Source organism: Eublepharis macularius, chromosome 14 (genome assembly GCF_028583425.1).
Source record: "Eublepharis macularius isolate TG4126 chromosome 14, MPM_Emac_v1.0, whole genome shotgun sequence".
Classification (NCBI taxonomy): domain Eukaryota; kingdom Metazoa; phylum Chordata; class Lepidosauria; order Squamata; family Eublepharidae; genus Eublepharis; species Eublepharis macularius.
This window is the reverse complement of record NC_072803.1, coordinates 20,730,852-20,748,036: the sequence shown is the minus strand read 5'-3', so window position 1 is coordinate 20,748,036 and position 17,185 is coordinate 20,730,852. Positions and strand designations below refer to the sequence as shown.

The 17,185-nt window shown below is 43.4% G+C and overlaps 1 protein-coding gene across 1 annotated transcript in view; it reads right to left on the bottom strand.

Moving 5' to 3' along the window:
* The window catches only part of PKNOX2 (PBX/knotted 1 homeobox 2), a 370,783-nt gene that overhangs the window by 67,776 nt on the left and 285,822 nt on the right, over nucleotides 1-17,185 (bottom strand). The window lies entirely within an intron of this gene.

Genomic DNA, 17,185 nt, shown 5'->3' with positions numbered 1-17,185 from the left:
TACTTTCAAAAGGTAGTCCTGCAGTGCAAACACCCTGATCAAAATCTATGAGCTCAGAGGAAAGTAATTGCATAGGTTTGCATTGTCAGCATCCTAAGGGCAAATACAGTGACGATGGTTTCAGATGGGTAGCCGTGTTGGTCTGTAATAAAAGAGCAAGATTCAGGTCTGGCAACACCTTAAAGACCAACCAGATTTCAAGAGTATGAGCTTTCAAGAATCAGAGCACCCTTCATCAGATATGAGGACTGGAAAAAGGAAGTGGTCCTTATAATCCAGGCACAGGGGGGAAATCCACACACCCTCGGCGCATCCTGGCGTTGCACTAAATGTTCGCTAAACACCCGGAAGTATAGCGTCTTTCTAGCGCGATTTCAGAAATCGCGCTAGAAAGACGCTATACTTCTGGGTGTTTAGCGAACATTTAGTGCAATTCCGGGACACGCTGAGGGCGTGTGGATTTGCCCAGGGTGGGAGGGGTATTGTGAATTATGGTGGTGATCAAATTAGTAGACAACCTAAAAAACAGTTAGGCTGTAGCCATATGGATTACTGATATACTTCTGCTCCACAGACAATTATAATTCATAATGAAAGATGTTGCAAAATGGTGCCAACTGTACTTGACATTACAGCTCTAGATGTATGCATAATGTATGCTGGTCACAAAACTTAAAATGGTTGCACTGATTCTTAAATGTTAGGCACAGAGTATATAAGATGCCATGGTATAAAAAAAATCTCTGATTCATTTCATCGAGCGGCATCATCTTGTTTTTCTGTCCAAAGAAACCTGTGTTCACAGCAGTAGCTACGTATTCTCTGTATTATTTTATTTTATTTATTTAAGAAAGTTATATGCTGCCTTTCCATCACAATGATGACTTTCAAATAAAAAATGTTAGAAAGTCAGGACAAAAATATATAAAAGATATAAAATCAATACAATTCAAAGATGCAGCAGCATGGAATCAAATAAGTTCCACAAGAGGCAATCTCTCCTCCTAAGAGTAAACTGGCTGATGACCACAAAAAAGTCAGGCCACCCAGAGACAAGGCGGGGGGGGAGGAGGAGGGGGGCTTTCATTTTACAGTGAGATCCTAAGCAGAGTTACTCCAGTCTAAGCCTGTTGAAATAATGGGTTTAGACCAGAGTAACTTTGTTTAGGACCGCTCTTTAGTCAATTAAGATTTATAATTTTAAATGGAAACCAAATAACGCATGTTATTCCGGATGGGGTATCTGTGTTCGTCTGCAGTGAAAAATAATATAGGACTCCTGTGACATCTTAAAGATTAACATTTATCCCAACACAAGCTGACCTGATTTACAAAGATGCATCAAATATATATGCCAAGTGGTTATTTAGACTAATACATCTGATGAAACGAGATGGTGGAACAAGTTTATTTTTAGTTTTTAAGGTGCCACTGGACTCCTGTTTTATGCAGTTTATTTTTAAGTGTCAGTAATTTGATATTATTGGTATCATTTTAGGAGATTTAAAATTAACATCAACAGTGGAAAGATTGTCAACATTGGCTGGTTGACACACATTTTGGATGTTCACAGTAACCTACATATGTGTGCACAAATAAATACATTACCTATAGAACTCAAACTCAATTAAGAACCTAGGAGTAATACTTGATTTCAGCACTGCTGTTAGAGAAACAAGTAAATGCAATTGCAAAAAAGGTTTCTCCCAACTCAGGCTAGCCTGGAAGAGGGCCTTGACACGGCTGATCTGGCCACTTGGATTCACACCACAGTAACATCGAAACTACTAGATTACTGTAATATACTCTACATAGGTCTCTCCTCAAAGTCAACTCAGATTCTACCTGGTACAGAACATGACAGCTTGATTATTGTCAGGAGCTAGGTGAAAAATGCATATCACTTCCATTCTCCAGTCATTCCATTGGTTAGTTACCAGGCTCAGTTCAAGGTTCTGTTCCAACCATCACACACCAAACCTTTCATGGCCTTGGTCCCTCATATCTGCAGGATCGCCTCTTCCCCTATGCTCTGCCAAATCAGCTTTGATCATCTGAACAGGGCTTTCTGCAGATACCACCTTGCAAATGGACAAAATCGACAGCTGCCTGCACACCTGCATTCTCTGTGGTGGCCCCCAGTTCATGGAATGGCCTGCCTCAGGAGAGCTCCCAATTTCTTGGCTTTCTGTAAACTATGCAAAAATTCAGGCAATAAGGTGGTACTGCAAGGTATTGGTTTACTTAAATGCTTTGATAAAGGGATAGGGAGTATAGACTATTCTACCAAGTATAGACCGTTGTGGTGGATATGATCCTACTGCATTCTTTAATATGTCATGTCAAACTACTTATGTTTTGTTTCAGCAAGTTCCTCCTCTGAATTCCTGTATTTGAATCTATGCTTCTTTTCAGATTTATGCAATGCATACCCTATTATATTGTGTTTTGAATGTCTCAGTTGTTGATCATATTGACTTAACTGATGTAATCCATCCTGAGTCTCAGTGAGAAAGGTGGACTATAAATAACATAAAATAAATAAAAAACATTTACAGTGGAGTTAATCCAGAAGAATGACCAGAAAATATTCAAATTTATTTTGCAATAATATATTTACAAAGAAAAAGCCAGGAGTCTTTCTGAAAACATTATGGATCAACTTTAAATATTTTAATTATTATTTATTTAATTAGCCTATAAACAATATCAGGGTTTAAAAAAAATTATACTAATTTTTGTTGTTAAATATAATTAGTGTCACTGCATCCATGGCTCAAGGTAGGGAAACCTAGACATGCAACACAAAACCAAACTGAAAACAAGTACACCAAACATTCCCATTCATAAAGGTCACTTCCACATGACAACGAACACATGGGGCAGCCTTATACTGAATCAGAGCATCGGTCCATCAAGGTCAGTATTGTCTACTGAGACCGGCAGTGGCTCTCCAGAGTCTCAGGCAGAGGTCTTTTCCCATCTCCTGCTACCAGATGCTTTTTAACTGGAGGAGCTGATGATTGAACCTGGGACCTTCTGCCAGTTTGGTGTCGTGGTTAAGAGCGCGGGACTCTAATCTGGAGAACCGGGTTTGATTCCCCATTCCTCCACTTGAAGCCAGCTGGGTGACCTTGGGTCAGTCACTCACAGCTTCTCGAAGCTATCTCAACCCCACCCACCTCACAGGGTGATTGTTGTGGGGATAATAACAACTTACTTTGTAAACTGCTATGTGGGCATTAAGTTGTCCTGAAGGACGGTATATAAATTGAATGTTTATCATCATCATCATCATCATCATCATCATCATCATCATCATCATCATCATCATCATCATCATCATCATTATTCCAAGCATATGTTTTACCACTGAGCTACAGCCCCCTCCCTGATCATTTGCTGCTGCATGTTTTGCAGTCAGTTGCAAAACATACTGAAATGGCGGCTCCACACTGTGTTTAATTTAGAGCTATATTCCCATAAAATCTAACAGTACTTTTCCCACCATAGGCAATATCTCACTTTTAGGCTCAATTGAAAGTAAAGGTCTGTTGCAGATTAGTGTTGCCATCTCCAGCTTAGGAAATCCCTGGAGATCTGGGGGTGGTGTTTGGGGAAGGCAGTTTGAGGAGGGGATGAGAGTCTCTCTACACAAGACATCTTACACGGGGATGGTCAAGTGAAAGACCTTACACGTTCTCCCATTATGAATACACATCCACTGCTAGGGAGGCAGAGTACACTTGAAGATAAAACCACACAGAAAGTCACTTGAGTGTCCCTGTGTGAGATGTCTTGTGCAGAGAGACTCTCAGCTCAATGGGGATGTGATTTCACTCTACAATTTCTGTATCTCCTAGAGTTTCCATCCACTGAAGCTGCCATTTTTTCCAGGTGAACTAAACATGTAGTTTGGACTGGACATCTGTTTTTATTCCAGGAGAACTCCAGGCCCCGGCCTTGAAGTTGGCGAGTAGTTTCAGTACAAGTCCAGTTTCTCTATACACTTGTCCTTTAAATATGGCTACTTTTCTCTTTTGCTTCATATTGAACAGGAAGCAACTGACTTGGCTGAGAAGTTTCTTTGAAACAACAGAGGGGAGGAAGAAAATTTAAAAGGATAGTAGCTCCGGGAGGTCGCAATAGTACTTTGCGACACACACACGCGCGCGCGCGCGCGCGCGCGCGCGAACACACACTTTAGCTGATGTTTTTATTTGGGTGGTACTTAGTCCTGACGTTTTAAAATGTTTTAAGGAAGAAGCTGGAGTATCTAATGATGATTAAAAATGATTATACCGGGGATCAATGGACTGGTGTGTACAAAAGCCAAGAAGGGGAGGCGGCACTATAGTAAGAAGTGTGAGATGGAACAAAAAAACTGGTTTGATCCAGTCCCCTATTTGTCCATGTGAAGTCAACTCTGGAGAAGAATGAGACTACTTGCAGAGATAAGAAATTCTTTATGCAAGAGCCTCCAATGAACCATATCGGCCAACTTCAGAAGAAGGGTCCCTCCCAACTCCCTACCCCAGCTCTGCCTCCACCATGTCACAGTCCTAGCTACTGGCCTGCTACTACAGGTGTTACTAACACCATGACAGATTAAGTTCCAGAAGCTCCATTTACAAAACTCAGAGCTTCGTTCCCGGAGTGCTTTTGGGATCCTGCTGTAAATGTTCTATGTAAAAGCATACAGTGCTTGATTATTCTCAGCTGGCCACTCTTCCTAACAAGATTTGAGAGTGGAAACACGCCTGTAAGTTCCCCCTTGAGCAAAGCCTTGGCCTCAGTAAAATATACCCCATAAAATGTTAAAAAATTTACACATAAAACATTCCATGCATGGAACAGAGACCTTACATTTTACAGCTTCGGCTGGAAATCTTGAATAATATATAAAATCCCAGCTATTCACCGCAGGGCAATAAATCAGTTTTTTTATGTAACAAAGAGTCTTTAAATTTCAAAGCACTTTTTCAACTTGCTAATTTTAGTGGCCACCTTTACAAACTATTAGTCACAGGCCGCTCATGGGTAGGATGACTATGCAAATTTAAACGGTGTTTGCCCTCAATCCCATTAAATAACTCGCAATGACAGTGGCAGTGGAGAAGCCTGCAGACATCTGGCATAAATAGCGTGCCGGCTGATTTGTGTGCTTGGGGATACCAGCAGCCCTGAAAAGTGATGAGAAGCAAGTGAGGACCTGGAGATAGAGAGGCATTTCTCTCCCCTAATGCATTGTGAAGGCTTTCCTAACCGAATCACAAAGACGGCAGGATGCTCAAAGGAGAAAAGGGCACAGATGGGGTGGGGGGAGACAGTTTATAAACACACCAAGGAAAAAGGTTAATTAGAAGCATAGCTTCCCAGGGGCAAATAGGGGACAAATTCCTCTCACTCCCCTGTCGACTTCAGAAAATTCTTGAGATTAAAGCGATGACACCCCCGCCCCCACCACAACCGACCCCTGGGAGACAGTTGCAGCTGCAGCATGAATGAGGCTAGCTCCTTTCATGCGCTCAGTTGCCACTCGTCTATGTGCCTCTGTTCCTTATCACTTTTGTGGGATAGCAGCTAGCTGCTGCACTGATGGGACAAAATGGAGATGCTTTTGGCAGGTGCAGCCTGGCTTACTGGGCCTTTTCCACGGCAGCCATTACAGTAGGGATGCCATTTCAAATTTCATGAGGTGATGTGAAAGAGTGCGGTTAGTGTGCGGTTTGGAGAGGATTCAGTGCCATGCAGAGGTGACTGCAGAGCCCTGGAATTGCCTATTCTTGTAAGGACAGCCCAGAGAATGATTGATAAAAGCCATGCAGCTTCCCTATTCCTTAACTATAGTGCATATTCCAGTTCCCATGGAGAAGTTCTGAACCACTAAATGGCAGTGGTGCCAAGTTGTCTTCGTGAAACAGAAACACACAACACACACATACTTGTTCAAAGGCCATCAAATTTCTCAGGCGGGAGGTCCTTGACTGAAGAGCAATGCATCTCCCATTCATTCACTCTCCATCCCTCTAAAACAGACTGTCCACCTCCTATTCATTAAAAACACTCTTGTGTGTTACAAAAAGGTTGCCTCCACACTGCAACAATTCTCTGTGGAGCTCTCATTGCAACTGCAAATGCAGAGACATTTATAGTGGCAAAAAAGCATTTACACAGTGGTTTTCCCTTGACTTATTTATTTATGTTATTTATAGTCCGCCTTTCTGAGACTCAAGGCGAATTACACAGTACAAGTCAATACAATTAATGACTGGGACATTCAATAAACAGTCCAATAGGGTAAGGATAGCAAAAATTTGAAATCAAGCGGAAATCCGATACAGAACTGAAAGAAATACTGAAACAAAGCATAAGCACATTAATATGACATATTAATGAGGAACTATCCAGTAGGAGCATACTTGCAACAACATGCAGTACACAATAGTATGTTACAGACAGTTCACACTAGTATACCCATCCCTTTACCAGGGATACGAGGGAGCAAGGCCATGCACTATGTGATAGCCAAAACCTTGAACTGAGCTTGGTAACTGTCGGGAAGCCAACAGAGTGACTGCAGAATGGGAGTAATATGCATGGTGGCCAGATCAGCTGTGTAGAGGTGAGGGGCCATCTACCAAGCCAGACAGATCTTGTAGAAAGCGTTTTTGCAGCTGTGTTAACTTGCTTTTCTAGCAGCAGCTCTGGATCCAGTATAACCCCAAGTCTCTAGCCTTAACTGAGTCTGCAGGAGTCCGCTGAACCTCACTGTACTGGGGAGCACAATGTCCTTTAATATCTCCACCTTCCCACCCGGCATGATTTCTGTCTTGTCTGGGTTCAGGTTCAATTTATTCTCTTTCAGCCAATTGACCACAGCTACCAGGCAGCGATTGAGGGCCTCTACTGCATCACCAGGAGATCTGGATCGCAAGAGCTGGGTGCCAAGTGCATATCGATGGCATCCAATTCCATAGCTGTGAATGACTTCTCCTAAAAACTTTATATACAAGTTGAATGACATGGGGGATAAGACTGCACTCTGTGGAACCCTGCAAGATCATTTCCAAGATAGCTGCTCTCCAACAGCAACCCTTTGAGTCTATTCCACAAGTAATGATTTAAACCAGTCCACGGCACATCCTTTGATACCCACTTCTGCCTCCAAACACCCCAACGGGATGGCATATTCTTCTGTGTCAACGGCTGTGTGCTGATAGATCCAGAAGGAGCAACAAAACAGCATGGACTTTATCTACCTGCTGATGGAAGTCATCCACTAAAGCCACCAGAGCCACCTCCATCCCATAATCTGGCCTAAAACCAGATTGAAAATGGTTCAGAGCACCCGAGTTATCCAAGAACACCTGGAGTTTCCTCAAAATTACTATGCCTGGAAAGGACAGATTAGAGACTGGGTGATAATTGGCCACACTATTTTTGTCTAGGGATGGTTTTTTAACTAGTGGGCTTCTTTGAACGGTTGAGGGAAGGCGTCTTGAGTTGGTGAGTAATTTATAATAGATATTAAGGGCTCATTTATGTGGTGTTTACATGATTTTAATTCCTCATGTATACCGTTTCCTCCCCATGCCATCAAAAACTGGGGGGGGGGTTAGAAAAAAACTAGTAATTGCTATCGCAGTTTTCTTTTTTTGCCTGAAAAAGTACATGGGAGAGGATGTTGGCCACAGAGGGCTGAAACAAGGAAAATGGCACCACTGTAGGTGGGACTTGCAAAAATTCATACTTTCCTGTCCACAAGGCATGCAAACATGAAATCTTTCCCAAAATATAATATCAAACCAGGTTTGGGAAAGATCAGAGCAAAGCAGGGGGAAACCTGGAGAGAGGAAATGAGGTTGTGTGGACACTCCATAAGAACCAGTTTGGATGCCAAACTGGAGCAAAACTTCTATGTGGGACCAACCAAAAATGGAATGTTGGGAAGTGGTTCTGTGTCAAACTATCAATGTTGGTTCCCAATACTCCATTCTCTGATGTTCTTCTGTTCACAAGTGACAGTAAACATGTATAATCCATTTTTTGTGCACTCAATTTTTATTTATATGTGTTTTGAGTCATTTTCATGTTACATCCAATGCATATAAAGCTGAATGAGTGATTGAAACCCCATATTTAGGGTTCACTTCTATGGGGCCACTAGAAGAACCCTCCCTTGTGTAGCGTTTCCTTAATTGTTCTTCTGTGCCAAAAGGATAGACGAATTAACTTGTTGCAGCAAACCAAGCCACAGTCTTGTGGTACTTAAAAAGTTAAAAGATTCACAAGTAGACCGCTATCAACTTTAAAAGTAGACCAGTTCTGGTTTTATGTAAGAATATGTCTGTCATTAACTTGAGATCAGGGCACACTCTGAAGGCATGGTATGACAACTGTGCTAAAGCCATGCAGGTCTTGGCTTAGTCTAGATGACACATCTCCTGGGAACCCGGGACACAGCTTTAAGTTTCACAACAGAAGGGAGGAGGAACACAAAGCTACTGAATGAACTACTGTGAGAAAAAGGTATTTTGGCCCCTGCATTAGGGGTCAAAACCTGCCTCAGGGTTCTAAGCATGGGTGGTGAAGGAAACGGGCACATTTTATTGGGGGCCAGTATTTATTTATTTTATTTTATGTATTTATTTATGTCATTTATAGTCCGCCTTTCTCACTGAGACTCAAGGCTAATGGATTACATAGTGTGAGATTAGTACAATCAGTAGCAAAGATAAGGGCAGGCATTTCCATATAGTGTCAAGGACATTTCCATAAACAACGTCATAGGGTAAATAAATGCAAGTTTACAAAGACATAGCATTAGCAAGGATCCAATACGGGGTTGGAGAATTGCTGAAACAGAATATAATCAATTCTAGGACTGACATTAGACAACATGAAGCACAAGTAGTAAATAGGAGTACATATTAAAAGCAACAGATAATATGTAAGGCAACATAATGGTAAAGTCTATGGTCCCTCCTAACTCGTTAGTGAAACATCTGAGACCTCCTTACAAAACCACCCTCCTATTCTAAGTAAAAAACCTTTTTGAATAATTCGGTTTATTTCTTTAAAATATTTATATCCTGCCCTTATCTCCTTGGACTCAAGGCAGCTAACAAGGCAACAATAAGATGACAACAAACACAACCAACAAACAAGACAGAAAAAACAAAGCTGAATCTCCCCTAAACAATTTATCTTCCACCAAATGCTCTCTAAAATAATACTATTTTATAGGCCTTCCTGTATGTCGGAAGCAAAGACTTTGGTAAACTGTTCTAAAGGACCAGTCTTGCCACAGAGAAATCCTGCAAATTGATTCTTGCCAAGTGAGAGAGGCCACCACAAGGCAAAGCTCTCTGAAGAGCATAAATGGCGCATTGGAGAATACTGGGCCACGCGGGGCAGGGGAGGGGAGTTGCAAGCCCTTGTCTTCTATATGTTCTATTTATGATACTTCAAAAATACAGTGGAGGCTTGCCTTTCATGAAGTTTGGATGGGGCTTAGAAAGCAAGGCCCATGGTACAAGCTTGGCCCAAAGAAATGACATCTTCCATCCCAGCCATCACTGATAGGGCCCCTGTTGTGCCTGTCCTTCCCCTTTCTGAAGGCAGCTTTGGGATTGGGGGGAAGGGGGACTCCCTGCTCCCTTCTTGCTGCCCATCAAATTTGACAGGTGGTTGGTTTTATATCTATCTAAAATGGGAAGTGCCAGAAAATATCAAGGTTCTCTGATGATACTCCATCATCCCCGTGCATCCTTCCAGCTGCCACTTTCCTGAAAGTCAGGATTCAAGGGCAAAGGCAAGAAGACTTGACATATATATGTATATGTGTGTGTATATGTATGTAAAATAAATCTCTCAATTATCTCAGCTCATTTGCTTGGGGTCTCTCATTTTATGTCTCTGCTTTGCTGAGCAGTATATCTGTCCGGATAAAGAGTTACAGTCCGATGGAATACGTGCGCCGGGTTGTAAAAAATACAGATGCTGAATTAATTGACTGTGTGGCACTCAGCAGCTGATTGAGTTGATAATGGCGAGATCTGACCTTTTTCTAATTTCTAATTATGTGCATCTCGCCTGTGAGGAATACATGATTCTTATTCTAATGATGGTTAATGTCGCCGGCCTTTTCATCTCCTCTTTGCCATCAGCAGTGCTGGACAATTTACATAGGATTAGTAGCATTAAAATCATGTAGATACAACAAACAAACTTTAGAACGGGGAGAGAGAGAAAGGTGATATTTTGGAGCTGCCTTACATGTTCTGGACACAGTTATTTCTTGTTGGATTTTCCCACAGAAATGTAACAGGAATGAAAAAGCCCATGAGAAGAATGTAAGAGGCAGAAACAATAACGGTTTCACATAAAGGTAGCACATTACCTACAAGACATTACCTCAGTAATCGAGAGAGAGTGTAGAACAGAGGCTAAAAGAATGAGCTGCAGATTGTTAAGTCCCTGGTTTAAACTACAGCTCTTGCAAGACACTCACTTCTTCAGCCCCCATTGTACCATAATATGAGGATGATAACACTGTCCTACCTTACAGAGTTGTTGAACAGAGTTGTTGCAAGATATTCAAAGGACTTTGGCTGTGGAGTGTGATTTTCCTGCCTCCTCACCCTATGGCAGCCTGAAAGGCCCTTTGAAATCCTGTTCTTGGAGATCCCCTCTTCCCCAGTAACAAGATTTAAGGGGCATAATTTGGGCTGCTGTAGGAAGGGTGAAAATTGCTTTCCAAAGGGTAGAAGCCCTTGAGTCCACAGAAACATATAATCTGGATCCAAGTCAAAATCTTATGGTATTTCCATCAAATGCTCATGTTCTTTAATTTATCCATACATTAAGGCAGCTGAATGGAAGCTCCTTTAAAGGCTTCTTCTGACGCTACCTTAGCAATAGGGCACCCATGCTTTAAGAGTACCTCCTAGGCCAGAAAGGAGGAAGCCACATTGCAAATTTTTTCCTATATCAGCACTACCCGTCCTGAGGGATACCAGGGCAAACCTGTTTGTTGCCTGCTACTTCCTCAAAGGACAGAAGGAGAAAAAAGGGAGGAAATGGGGTTGGTATGCCAGCATTGTGCTTGTGTACTGTCACTTCTAATGAAAACCAGAAATGACACCATGATGTCACTCTAGGACTTGCCAAAAACTCTATGGTTTAACCATAACGTTTTGGAGAATCCTAGAGGGTCCCTTCCAGTGTCAAGATGCCACTTCCATTTCACCAGAAGTGATATTGTGCACCAGCATTGTGTCTTCTTACCACCGAAATCCTCCTCAGGGTACCAGGCCATAGCCTGGCAACCTTACACTTCCTGGTGTCTGGCATAGGGCCCAAGTACCATTAATCTGAGTAGGCCTGCCAACCCTTTTGCCCCTGGTTGTTCCTGTTGCCCAATGCTGCTCCAAGCAGTGGCAGGGGAAAAATTTTAAAAATTCACCAGCATTGCGAGTGTGATGACATCACTTCTGTGGAAAACCTGGACTCTATGGATTTACCAGGGGTTAGGGCCAGTTTGACTTAGAGGATTGAGTGTGGGAGATCCAGGTTCAAATCCCCTCTCTGCGATCGAAGCTTGCTGGGTTCCTTTGAGACAGTCACATGCTCTTGGCCTAACCTACCTCACAAGCACCGCTGGCACCAGGGTTTCTGATGCCTGTGGCCACTCTCCCATATGCACGCGCATAGCGCACGCGCATGCCCCCGGACTGCATGATGACATCATCACGCGATGACATCATCACGCAGCAAAGCCAGGCCCATTGGCCGGCGGGTGGCTGGGGCAGCGTGAGGAGGCTGCCTGCGCTCCGCTGTGCCTGGCCCGCGGCTGCTGCGCCCGTCCAGGGATGTGTGGTGGCGGCAGTGGCAGCGCGGGGCTGGCCGGCTGCAGCAGCAGCTGTGGGCCAGGCACGCCAGCTCCGTGGTGTGCGCCTCTGCCCCCCGGCATCCCCACCGCCACCCCCTCTGGCCCCGTGGTGCCCACCTCACTGCCTCAATGGTGGCGCCGGTCCTGCTCACAAGGTTGTTGTAAGGATAAAATCGAGGAGAAGATAAGGATGCTATAAGCTGCTTTGGATTCCATTGGGGAGAACAGTGGGGTATAAATAAATAAATAAATAAATAAATAAATAAATATTGGTTTTGTACAGACTTTCAAATGTCAGTCATAGGCATTAAACAATTTTTTCTTGGCTGTTTGTAGTAGCACGGAGAAAATGCCTGACAGAACTGAGCTGCTGCACCCAGTGCTCTCCCCCCCCCGCCCCACAGGAAGATAAGAAGACACATGGAAGTGACTGCAAGTGGATTATACATGGCAGCCGTTGTGAGCAAACCTATCAGCAAGAGAGTGTATTTGACAGATTTGAGAGGTGGCAACAGCACATTTTAGTTATGTTTTGTCTGTTTCTTTTGGAGTTTTATGACAGATGCTAACATTTGCAGTCAAGGTTTCAAGATTTTCTGAGAAACCCATAAATAATGAAAACTGATTTTCTGTCAAAATACAAAGATCCTCATGACTCGTAAGAGTTTAAGAAACAACCTCATCGTTACAAGTCTGAGCAGCACTATGAACTCTTTTCACTTCTCCCTCCATCAGATGATATTTAAGGGAATGTTCGTTTCTGACAAACATCCTACATCTGAGACACTTGGTTACTTTTGTAGGATGATCAACATTCAGCCTGTGGCAGAGGCTCAAAAGAAAGCTTATAAAAAAGGTGTAGGAATAACATCAGCATCTTATTTATGACACCCATTTCTCAAGTGAAATCTACTCAGGGGTGGGGGGAGATAAGGATATAACATCAGCCAGAGTTTGAACTTATTTGCTGTAAGAGATTTTGAATGGAACCTGAAATTGTGATGAATAAGGTCTTTAAAACCCTATCCTGCACCACCTTCTGGAAAATAATTACTGAGAAAATGGTCACCTGCCATTTGCTGGGTACCTTTTGCTCCTTCTTTACGCTGCCAATTGCCTCTCATTGGTGGTACAACTTTAAACCTCTTTACGGTCTGTCATATTTAAGGGAGCATCTTCTCCCATATGCATCCTCCACCTGCACATTGAGATCTCTTAGCAACATTTTACCGCAAGTATCTATGACTGTGAAACGAGCAGTGACTGAGGGCCTTTTCTTTTATTCTTCCAAGACTGTGTACTCAGCTCTGACAAGAAATCCACAAGATCTGGGGGCAGGTACAGAAAGAAAATAAGCTTCTATAAATCTGGGAAAACTTCCGTCCCTGGTTTGCAGAAATAGCTTACATTTAAAAGGAGGGGATAAAATAATTTTTTTAAAAAGATAAAATGGTGAGATCTCATGAGAGTTTCCATAACTAGGCACTCCTTTTCATGAGGTGTCAGCACCATATTCACCCTTCCTTTGAGTAAACAGTGATCAGACCATGGTTCGAGCTGATTCTCTAGTCCCGAAACAAGACCTCCCCTCAAAGACTCAGTGCGAAAGATTAAGTCCAAAGTGTGACTTCTTTCATGTGCTGGGCCTATCACAGTTTCAGAGCGGCACAGGGCACCCAAAGAGGTTATAAAATCCTGGGCTGGCCCTGACAAGGCGCACTTAGGATGAACGGTGAAGTTACCCAGAACGTCTGGGTGTCTCCAGCACCGTACCTGAGAGCATCTCTGTCAGCTCAGAGAGGGTGCCCACAAGGCAGCCAGGTGGCCAGTAAAGAAGCAGATTGTGCACTCTATCCTTTGCCCTTGATGTAAGAAGCTAACATTCAATGTCAGCTATAAGCTGTGCCAGGAGCCTGCAAGGATGAAGAATTCACAGAGGATAATAGCTAATCCTCCTCCCCGGGCACTTGTACAAGGTTGGTGGAGGACTGTACAACCAGGGGGAGTTTACAGAACTTAAAAGCTGAAGAAATTTATATTCTCTTTCTCTCATTCACACAAGCATATATACATATAGAGAGCCTGATCTCGCCAGATCTCAGAAGTGAAGCAGGGTTGGCCTTGTTTAGTAATTGGATGGGAGACCTCCAATGAAGACCAGGGTTGCAGAGGCAGGCAATGGCAAACTGCCTCTGTTAGTCTCTTGCCATGAAAACCCCACCAGGGGTTGCTGTAAGTCAACTGTGGCTTGAGGACAGGGTTTCATTTCATAGCTGCCTCAAGCTGATACTGGAAAGGCAGAGTTTAAATAATCTGAACAACGTCATTACAATTAACAAGACTTTGTCATAGCAGTCCACCCTATGGCGATGCCTCTGAAACATTTCCTTTGGAGGCTATATCTCACCACTACCGGAAGGTGGAGATAATGACAGGGAGACCAGCAACATATTGAATGAGTTCTCTTTACTGATGCCCAAAACAGTGGAAAAGATTTTTGAACAACTAAACACAGTGCACTTAAAGCTTGACCATTTAACTCAGCTTGTAACCAAGCTAAACTACAGAGGCCCTATAAAGACAAGTTGTACTAACTGGGCAACAACTGGGGAATCTCCCCAATCATGTCTGGGAGAAGCACCAAGGAGTTATGTGGGTCTCTTACCAGCGGACGACTCTTACCAGCTAGTGCTACAGCCTCATAAGATCTGCCTGACCATTTGCCGCCGTAATGGACACAACCCTCCCTGGAATACAAAATTTCATCCTTTGGGGAACTGATCTCTGTAGTCTGGCCTCACCTGCCAGCATGAGGTGGGGGGAAAGATTCCCTCTCTTGGTGTCCTTGTGGATCCCCTGCTAGGTGACTCCAAATATCCAAATATCTTTTATAAATATATCGTTTATAAAGCATTCATAAAGGCTATTGACCATGGCCACAACCCTAAAATGTGCTTAGTAAATGTAATACTGAGAGTATGAGACACAACATTTGTGATGAATGAAAATCTACATTGTTGGTATGTGTTACCTTCTGATGCTGGTAACATATTTGAGATCCTCCCCACCCTGAGGCCGCTTGTTATAGGGTTCTGCTTGAGCCACAGCATTATGCAAAACAAAAATTTGGGCCATGACATCAGGAAATGCAAAAATAGGGCTGAACATTTAATCATGTGAGATTTTGCTCCAAGCAAAATGCCATTTTGTCATTCAAAGCTGTTTTCTTCATGGATTCAGGGGGCGGTGGAAGGGGGGGGAACATACTGGTGGTAATAACCACATGGCTATTTACTTCTGTAGAAGTGATCCAACTCAGTTTTGTCTTTCCTCCGCTGCCAACCCTTGCAAGCGTACAATCCAGGATTGGTGTTCTTGCGTAAATACCCATTTCCTATTTTGAATATCCTGGCCTGGAGAGGCATTTATTTAAAATGTCTCTGTGCCAGACAACATGCCTCCAAGATGGCTAACAACAGAAGACAATTTTAAAGCCCAAACAAATATAAGGTATAATTACAACAAAACTTCTAGTTTTCAAAAAGAATTCTGCCCTTTAAATTAAATTTTTAATTACAGTTAGGAAATAAATAGTGCATGAATTTTAAAAAGAACAAGAATGGAGGTGGGGCATTAAGATTATTAGGAAGTGTCTGACGGCATTTGTGGCAATACCCCTTTCCATTCCTCTTAAGGGATGGGATTTAGCTCACAAGGAATGGAAAGGGGTGCTGCCTACAAAGATAGGATCTATCTTACAGGATCTTCCCCCCTTTCCTCATACTGGGAAGCTGAGTTGACCCACTTATAAGCCACTTCTCTTCCTTCTGAGGGGAACATAGCAAGTGGAGGGTATTTATCCTTAGTCACCTCCCTCCTTGTACCTCTACCACTCCCCTCCCACTTCACATACAGGGACAGCCTTAGAGATTCTGGGGCCCTGGGCAAAAGTCCAGGATGGGACACCAAAATCACTGCCACTCCTGCTGGGGCCACCCCAGGCTCAAGCAAGGGGTGGATCTTGCCCTGTGAAAGGCAGATGTGTGTGCAGTGGCTGCACTGCTGTGGAGGAGGTGAGTGAAGGATTGCCAAGTCTCTGCTGACAAGACAACCCTCTCTTCCTGCCACCGTCAGGCAATGGGAGAAAAATGTTTAAAATTGCCAGGATTGCACGTGGCATGACATCACTTCCTGGGAAAACCCAGAAGTGACATCATGCTGCTGCAAGAATCACTAAAAGTGACATCATGTTGCTGTAAGAATCACTAGAAACTCTAAGTTTTACCACAGAGTTTCTGGCAATTCCTAGAGTGATGTGATGTCACTTCTAGTTCCCCCTGGAAATAATATTGAACTGTGTGCAGCACCAGCATCTCCGTATGTCCCCACCCCCCTATGTCCTGCTCGGTGTCAACCATTGCCTGGCCAACCTAGATGGGCATATGCAGCTACTGCCTGAGCTCCATGGAGTCTGGTTTGCTTGACCAGTGCTGAACCAGCCATATAAGAGGCAGCAGTGGGAGCATGCTGGCTTTTCTCCTTCTTTCCCACTCCATTGATGAGCAGGGCCATGGGGGGTCAGTACCCTCTGTTACTAAGACCACCCCCTGCTCCACAAAGTAAAGTATTTAAGTTTCCCTTTGGCTTAGTTCTCCTAATTCATTCCTTTGCCCCACTTTGGATGTCTTTTTTGGAGATGACACAGTATTTGATACTGTTGGATCAAAATTAACAGGAGATTTCAGGAGGAAATGGAATTTCTTGCCTTCTAGGACCTAAGCTGGGTCATGGTGGTGATGGGATAATGGGTATATTTTACTAGGATCTGGAGGCGTGTGGGGAATGGTTCTTGTGCTGGGCTACAAGCCTATTACCATAGTATGGTCTAGATGTTTCAGAAATAAAACAGACATTATCATTCATGAGGTTATAGGCATTGAAACCAGGGAAGGGGGGGCCATGATAGATGTTTGGCCGGGGCCCAGAGAAATAATGCTGGGGCCCTGATGGCTCAATAGGAGCCATCAGCGACAAGCCAATAGGCTGCAAGGCTGACTGGCAAAGGCATCCTCAATCCTGCCAGCATTTAATTATGCTCAAAAATTGATTTAAGGTACTTCCTGCTTGACCAATGAAAACAGAGCTCAAGTGATGGCAGGAGCCAGTCCAGCCACCCTCACAAGAAACCAGTGGCCCCCTGCAGAGCTCCCAGTTTCACAGGCATAGGTTTTACTCTGACACAGAATCCCTTGGATAAATAACACAGAATGCTGAAATAAGAACAGTGAA